General features: G+C 36.3%; 1 protein-coding gene across 1 annotated transcript in view; it reads left to right on the top strand.

The window, feature by feature from the left end:
- The first annotated feature begins 3,724 nt into the window (after positions 1-3,724).
- The window catches only part of LOC105382309 (disks large homolog 2), a 28,495-nt gene continuing 23,350 nt past the window's right edge, over positions 3,725-8,869 (top strand). Inside the window, exon 1 of the mRNA XM_038109325.2 lies at positions 3,725-3,926. The gene's annotated coding sequence lies outside the window, so the exon portion shown is untranslated. The remainder of the gene's footprint in view (positions 3,927-8,869) is intronic.

Here is an 8,869-nt window from a genome sequence, read left to right as displayed (position 1 = left end):
TCAGGATTTATTGCCGCCATATTTTATTTGGACGTGGCCGTCTTTACGGTTTGACATTCTTGGATATTCTTTTATTCACATTTTGTTGTGGTATTTTTCAGAAGTAAATAATGCTAGATTTATGAGTTGTTTTGCCAATACAGTTGATTTATCGCATGACTAAATAAATTACCAATTTCAATAGTCAATCACCATGGATTCAAACTTAATCAGTCTTTACCTTGCACGTGCATTTAACTTATTGTTACCTGTGCACTTCCCGAAGACATATTGGCACAAACTAAATTACGGTACATTAACCTTTTGCATGCCGAAGATGCGATATCGCGCCTGACGACCATATATTTCTATTGTGTCTGATTTCAAGATATTCAAGCGTTTAACAAACTTAAAATTCTTTATTAACACCAACTCAAAAATTACATAAAAATAGGCACTTACAGCAAGTAGGGAAAATATTTGTGACACAGTTATAATGAGAGACATTGACATTGGCCTCCACACTAGGCTAGGCATCTGACGTGGTAAGCCTGTAGGCAGGTTATATCAAAAGGTCTCAATAATTTAAGATTGACTTTCTTCAAACGCCACTATGTTTGACAGGCGGACAGGATTTAAAAATTAACAGGCGGCTAAATTCGATTAACATTTCGTTAAATTCCAACTTGTTCACATGGCATTGTGAAACGCTGCATAATGTCATGTAAATAATGTAGGTATACATTTAGCTCCAATAGATTCTATCAAAGGATCTCCCAATATACACAGATCATCAAACATGTATGATGATTGAACTAACGTGAAATGCAAATTACTTATTGAGGTGTGTCTTAATATGATTTTGTGTTTACTTAGATGTGTGGGATTTAAGTATGTTCTATAACAAACTGGATATTAAAAATGTGTTAAAAATGAACGAAAACTTTAAAGGTACATAGGTACTATGGGGACAATTTTTTTTTCCCTGATTTTCATAGAACAAAAGTTGTTTAGAATAACGCCAAGGGCCACCCCTTTTCGGCTTAGTATGTTTGTCAATATCCTGTATATTTTGTGCCTACATTACGATGTAAAGATTCCAGGATAAATCGCGCAAAACCTACTGTTTCAAAATATTTTTCAGTAGAACAGCATCCTTAACAACATCTTCCATCCTGGGAAAGTGCTTGAATCGGCTATACACAAGAGTGTCAGCGAACAAGTAAGGGTTCAACTGGATGATGCGCAGCATGGTTTCAGGGCTGGCCGTAGTACCACCAGCAACCTACTCAGCTACATGACATATGTTGTGCCTGCTATCGATGCCGGAGCTCAAGTTGATGCAGCGTATTTCGATTTCCGGAAAGCCTTTGATCTGGTGGATAACGATACTCTGCTAAGGCAGCTGGCTACGGTAGGCTGCACGACACAACTTTTAAAGTTCTTTGCCAGTTACATGCGAGGTAGGCAGCAGTATGTGGAGTATAAGGGTTGGCAATCAGACCCGTATAGCACCCTAACGGGAGTAAGCCAGGGTAGTAACCTTGGGCCGCTAGAATTTTTAATATTAATTAATGATCTCCCCAAAGTAGTGAAACACGCTAAATGCTTGCTATTTGCGGATGACCTGAAGTTGGCAGCCACGGTTCATACGCCAGAAGATGCTGAGCGGCTACAGGATGACATCGATCGGGTAGTGCAGTGGGCAAAAGATAATTCCCTTGAATTTAACGCTTCTAAGTGTAAAGTGCTCTCATTTACTAGGGCTCAGGAACCTGTCCAGTACACATACAGCGTAAATAGCACTCCAATGGTACGGGTGAATGAAATTAAAGACTTAGGAGTAAAGTTTAATTCACAACTCACATTTGGAGACCATATCGTAGAAGTATGCAAAAGGGCGTTTCGGAACCTAGGATTTGTACTCAGAAGAGCCCAAGGGTTTACTAACGTAAGTGCGATACGTATTTTATATAACTCATTGGTGAGGAGCGCAATGGAGCATAATGCAATTGTTTGGGCTCCGCATGAAGCCAAATATGTAGGAATGCTAGAACGAATACAAAATAAATTTTTAAGGTTTTTGTACAACAAGTTATACGGGGTGTATCCTTTCTACCCACTCATGTATCCCACTTTGTTTATACTGGGCATGGTCGGATATTATGAGCTCAGGGTTAGGAGGGAACTTACTTTGGTAACGTATTTGTGGAAAGTACTAACCGGCAAAATCACAAACATGGATGTTTTAAAAACGATAGAATTGTCCGTACCAAATGAGTTCGTATATAGGCGCCGTCAGCCGCGTTTACTGACTGTACCATGTGGCCGAACAAGATTACTGGAACGGGCCCCGCTGACGCGCGCACTGCACCGTCTCAACGAGCTCGCCGACCAAATAGACTTGTTTACATGTACTGAGAGGCAGTTCACAGTATTATTAGCATATAGGATATCTTACATAGTTTAAATACCTATTTGTATTAAGTACCTAATTTCTGTTTTTAGAGTTAGGTATATTGTTTGAGTTTTTTAGTTATAGTTTTTTAGTTATACTGTTTTGAGAGTTATATTTTTATTGTAAACTTGTCTATCGAATTGGCTTAGCTGTAAGGGTAGACTAAGTTATTGAAATAAATAAATAAATAAATAAATAAATAAATAAATCTTAAACTCAGGGACCCTTCCACAATTCGTCTTTAATTCAAAAACTTACATTGTAATAATTAATAAAGTATATAATTTTACAATATTTTTTAAAATATAATCATTCATATATTATAACTAATATAAAGTTTTGCTCAGTACACTCTCAATAACTTCAAATTGCCTTGTCCATCTGACCATTTCAGCAAATTTCCCCTTACCTACATGGTAATCGAATCTGAGTGAAGCTCGGTTTTGTACTTGTGCGAATCTGATCTAATTTAGCCAGGCCACTTGTCTGACCTCGGGTGTCGTCTGGTCAAAGGGCGGGGGGCTTATTGCAAATCAAATGCTTTGTCATAGGTAGTCTAGGTAGATGCTAGGTTATAGGTAATCTTGGCTGGGAGTAGCTCAACTGTTTGTCAACAGAAATGCTAGTTAATACACCAGATTTGTTGGCTATGTATGATATAATATTATTAGCTTAGGTAAAAGTGTGCAAATAAAATTGCTTGTATGATATTGATAAGGCAGGTACGTCTATTTTATAGATGTAGGTAAATACTTTTATACTGCATCGCAACGATGCAATGGATTAGCTTTGTTATTTGCTTAGAAAAGGTTGTATTGAGAGACTGTACTCGTATCATACTGGACAACTGTTTACACTGTAATTCTTTGGAGACGCCTTCCAAAATAAAATAAAAACGCGTGAGTATAAAGTAACGGCTAATAATCAAACACAACCATAATGTGTTGTTAGGTTAACGAATAAAGATGTTCATAACTTCTAAGTAATGATGACTTATCTAAAAACATAACAGAGAAAATCTTACCTGATAAATGTTCAATTCAGTAAAAAAGATAAAAGAAAGCCATGTTTGTTAAAAGTTATGTCCGCTTTGAGTAACGGTAATACCCGTAGAAACACGCCTCAGCCCAATTAACTTCTTTTATTTTCACGGAACCATTTATTGTTAGAAAATTGTTTTAGTAAAGGAGCTTATACAGAGTGATGTAGCTCGCGATCTTCGCATGCGTATACAGGGCGGGCGGGTTCGTGCATTTCAGTTTCAGTCCCTCTTCAGTGCGAGCCGGGTCGTCGTATAGCCTGGACGAGTGTTGCGTGTATTTTCGCGTTTCGTAATCGTAACGTGTGTTAACATCGGGCGAAAAATTCATGTGAAAATTTAAAATGGTGCGTGTTTTGTTTCACCAAATTTCGTGTCAAAAACAAAAGTGATGTGCGCAAAAAATGATTGATTTACTAGAACACCGCGAGTGAAATGCGTTATCGAAAGGTTTATCATTTTAAGTATGAAGATAATATTAAGTTTTATTATTTAGCATAGACGCGTTTTCTGTGTGAGCTCGCTAATCTGTTATTTCAGTCGGTATAAATGGTTTGTTCTTTCATCTTCTCGACTAGTTAATTGAATCCCACGATGCAATTAATCATTCTGCCTTTCTATAGTAGGTACAAGAACCATTATCTACCTAGATACCAGTAGTAACGTAAAGTATATGTTTTAGTATTTTTAATGGGATTAAAATTGATATTCACATTTCGTTCTAAAAATTGCTAGAATCACAATTTTGTTCAGCCGACATTCGTCTTTTGTTTGACGTAAAAATAGTCGTCCTCATCCTTTAAATTCAAATTCAAATATTTATTAGCATTCATTTGTTTCTTCATACACTTAAGTATAATATAATTATCCATTGACCTGACCTGAGGGCCTCCGATGCTACGATTCTAGAGTGGTCCGCAGACTCCAACTGGATGTCATTAGACTGATAGAAACACCGACATATCTATAAATATTTTATACTGTTGGGCCATTTACATTACTTCTCTCGCAAAATAAAATAAGTCAAAATATGGGTGCGGGTGACTGCCACCTATCCCAGATTAACCCATATCAATTATAATATATAAGCCCGACAGCCAAGAGAAGAGATTATGGCGAAAACCAAAAACCCTTGCGGGTAACATTACTACAGTAGACTCTTACTTTGTACGAATTCGTGTGTGTATGTGTGTGTATATTAGTAAGTGTGTTTCCTTTCGTAACCGGCTATCTTTCTCCCGAAACACAAGTTCAAAAAACACAAGGATACCTCCTTAGGTTCCCTAAAAAATAAACATTGTAGGTACTCGGTAGGTACGATAGCTTGTCCAGCTTGTGTCAATTGAATATTATCTACTTATGTATAAAATAAGTCACCACCATCTGGTCTGCATCATCAGCATCAGTCAACAATCGTGTCTTTGACAGCTGGACATGGCCTCTCAATGACAAATCCACAAAAATCTATCCTCAGCTGTTCTCATCCAGCTACGGTGCTATTTTATTCTCTGTGGGGTGTATGTACCTGCTCGGTCTCTCGGATGGAACCTTTGTGCATATCCCCAAGGTCTAAACTGTCTTCCTAAGCTTGGACCAGCTACGGTACTAACTGCCTGTTTCACAACTGAGAATGTAGGTAATTTTAACCAGAATTTAAGTATGACATGTACTGCTGTGATTTGATGGGATTTGGATAGTGCATCCATATATGAATCATCATAGTCCAACTGTAATTTTCTACTGCCGGACATAGAGTTCTCCCAAAAAGCGCCCACAACACTCGGCCTTCTTCATTCAGCCTCTACCGGCTACCTGACTTATGTCGTAACATCTGACCAGCAGACCGGAGGACTTCCCATCCTACGCATGCCTGTTCGTGGTATCCACCCTATAACTCTTTTACCCGGGTTCCGCTCATCTCGCATAATCTTTATTGACCAAAACTCATTTCGCATAACTCGTATGGTCTAAACTTTTTTGGCAAAACCATCACTTTGCCAAGACTTATGTGGCATAAGGCTCGTTTCGTCTAAAACTCTTTAGGCACAATCTTTGAACACCTAAGTTTCGTTTGCTCAAATTTATGTTCGTCTATACCTATGTATAATCTTGTTTCTCCTAATGTTATCTTTATAAATAATATATTAAGTATGTAGTAAATGTACAAATTGTGGTATTTTTCTCCTACATCCCGAAAATCACGATATTGTATGATCAAAAAATCGAAAGTTAACGACCAATATAATTATTACAAACCCCATGAGATCGAAACCTAAAAATAGGTGCGACGACGAGCAAAGCGAGGAGTAGCGTGTTAGGTGCACATGTTCATCAAAACCAAAGCGGAGCGGAGCGTTTTCCAAACAGCGGAAACAATACAAGGCACCAGTTTGCGCTATGTAGGGAGATGCTCCGTCAAAGTTAAAGCCAAACGAATATTATTACTTTGTATAAACCTATGCCATAGCATGATTAGGCTATTCAAGATTTGGCCATACCATTATTAGGCTAAACAATGTTATGCGAAATAACTTTTTACTTAACGAGATTTATGCCATACGATTTTCGGCGTAACGAGACTTTGACCAAACGTTACTATGCAATACGAGATTAGGCAAATAAATCTTATGCCAAAAAAGGTAGAACCCTTTTACCCAACTGGGTTCGGTTCTTCGGCATATTACACCTAACTATTATGTGTGCTGGTGATATGCCTTTTTTAAATAAATAAATATCCTCCTGACACCTGGCGTGCTATGAGTAGGACATTGAAAAAAAATATAATATATAGTTTAAAAATACCTATATTAAAAGTTTTATGGAGTATCCCTGTTATTCCTTTAAAGTTTTATAAAGTACCTATCCCTTAAACAATTTGTTCTTTGACAAAGTGACAAAACAGTTCAGTAGTATTTTTTTTTATTTTTTAAAATTTAATAACAGTGTATACATTTATACCTCTCGGGGTCAGGAGGATATAGGGCCGGCCCACTGCCTTTTTAGCTTGCAGATTTTAATAGTTATGTCAGTTAGTACTTTAGTTATTACATACATGTTATATTTATAATACATAATCACTAATAATGTATGTACAGGTAGGTACATAGATTATTTATAAAAGGGATTATTCTTGCTTTTGTAATCTCATGGGAATGAAAAATATTTGCAAACTCATTTATCACTGACAACAACTGTTAGGACTAATAAACGAGCACTCTCCCATTGGATCCGATCAGAAATATTTAAGTACGTTTTCCTGTTTTTTACAGGGTGTTTTAATTGCAACTGAAAAGGGGGTGGTCTCGTAGTATGTGGATAACTTGTGTTCTATAACTTCTGGCCCATGACATCCCCGCATGCCTTACATATTTTGCAACATCCTTAAATTTTGTGTAATTTTAATAAAAAAAATATATATTTATACCTACTTTAATGATGTGATATGCCAAAACTCACCAATAAATTTTCCATCGTTATAAAACTAAAAAGACCTTGAGTACTATAATTTACTTTTGTCGCGTATTTCCCAGAGGAAAATGAATAAATGCGATGGTAATTTGGGTAGAAAAGCTAGTTTTGGATAAAGTAACACCGATGAAGAATTGAACATTCACTAGATTCTAATGTATCTAATATGCCTGGGTAAAATACATACAACAACAGGTATTTGTGTTAAAATATATACAACATAACCGAAGTTATCCTTATAAAATAATATTATATGAAATTTAAACCAGAAGAGTTTAACCGTAAATTTCCACCGTCGCGTAAGTGGTGAGATGAATAACCAACGTAATTTTTGTTAAGTGTTAGAAATTTGCTCTCAAGTGTCCGAAATTGCGATCACTTTTCGAGTTCCCTCTAAATGTATAATGAAGGGTCGGCGGCGTAATTGCGCTTTAATAAGACCTTCCTGTTTATACATTACCTCAAACATTGTGTTTTTTGTACAATGATATAACAGTAATTAAAAAATGCGCTCACAGTAGCAAATATTTTAATAGAATGTTTTTTTTTGCTGTCCCTAATAAACTTTGATCTCGTTACCTTATACTTAATCATTTGACAATAACCAGAGTTTCTCTTAATGCCATAACCCAGAACCAACCCATAACACAACACAAAATACACGCGTAACATACAGGCTGAGCTCAGAACTCGTTTCTTATCTTTTGAAGTTGAAAGAACGGGGGCGTCTGACAGACAGTACTACCTTATTAGGGAATTCATTATCACACGCCCATATCTCTCATCGTCACAAAGGTTTGTTTGTAATCTATCTTGTTCAATTTAATGAAAAACACCCTTTTCTAGTTACACGCGCCGGTATTCCGTGTGGATTTCACAACGGTTTTGAGCCGACCTTTCTTCATTAAAGAAAACCTTGAAACGTTATATTTCTTTGTTGTGATTGTTGCCGGCCAGTTTGCAGGTTCTGCTTTTGATGCTTGTTTTGTTTTTATAACGGAATTAGCTCAGCTATTGACGGAATTGTTTGAAGCATTTTTCTGTATCTAAAAGACATTTAGTATCATTTCTTTAGTTGAAATAAGATTTAAAATAAAATGTAAAGTTAGGATTTTTTATTATTTTACTCACATATTTTAAAACAACTGGTAGGTATTGATGATGATGCGAGTACAAGCTAATAGATAACATAAAAGATGTATATAATTATTGGAGTCCGTTTCCATGTCATTACCCAGAGATGGGGTTAGAGTTGCAGCTCTAATTCTTGCCCTACTATGTTTAAAACAAATGCGGCCGACAGAGTCATTTGTGCATACAACTCAGAGGTATCAAGTCATCAGTCGAGCCGAGGCCCCGTCCCCAAAACTGGGCTTTCGCAGCCACGATTACGAACCTATGCCCTCTTATGTAAAGATAAGATAGTTCTTATTTTATTTATTTATTTTATTTTATTTATGAACAAAAATCCACAGCATCTTAATTAACATAGTTTGTAAGTATTGTTTGTAAATAAGGCCATTAAAGGATTTCACTATGTAAGTTCTGCTTTAAACCCGCCTTTAAAATACGGATTTGTATGAAAACTCGTTTTATAATAAGGGGGAATTCACGCGGCAGCAGTTAAATTAGGCCCAACGTGCCTACAAATTAATCCAAGGTCTAAAATAAATTATACATACAATTTATAGGCACATAAAAAAACCTTTAAGTCGTACTTTGATGCTATTGAAAGTTAATAAGGCTACTTAGTAAGCCAATAAAATATTTTCCACCTCAGCGACCTAACGTTGATTATCGTGTAACGGGACTTTTGCACGCAGATTTAAAGTAAAAATCCTTCGGAGTGATTTTTAAATGGCTACCTCTTATATAAGTATGCAGTCTTTTTATTTAGCATCTTTTTCTTACTTAGTATTTTTGCA

The sequence above is a fragment of the Plutella xylostella genome, chromosome 9 (genome assembly GCF_932276165.1).
Source record: "Plutella xylostella chromosome 9, ilPluXylo3.1, whole genome shotgun sequence".
Lineage (NCBI taxonomy): Eukaryota > Metazoa > Arthropoda > Insecta > Lepidoptera > Plutellidae > Plutella > Plutella xylostella.
Note: the sequence above shows the minus strand (reverse complement) of the source record. Positions and strands in the feature narration are given on the sequence as shown.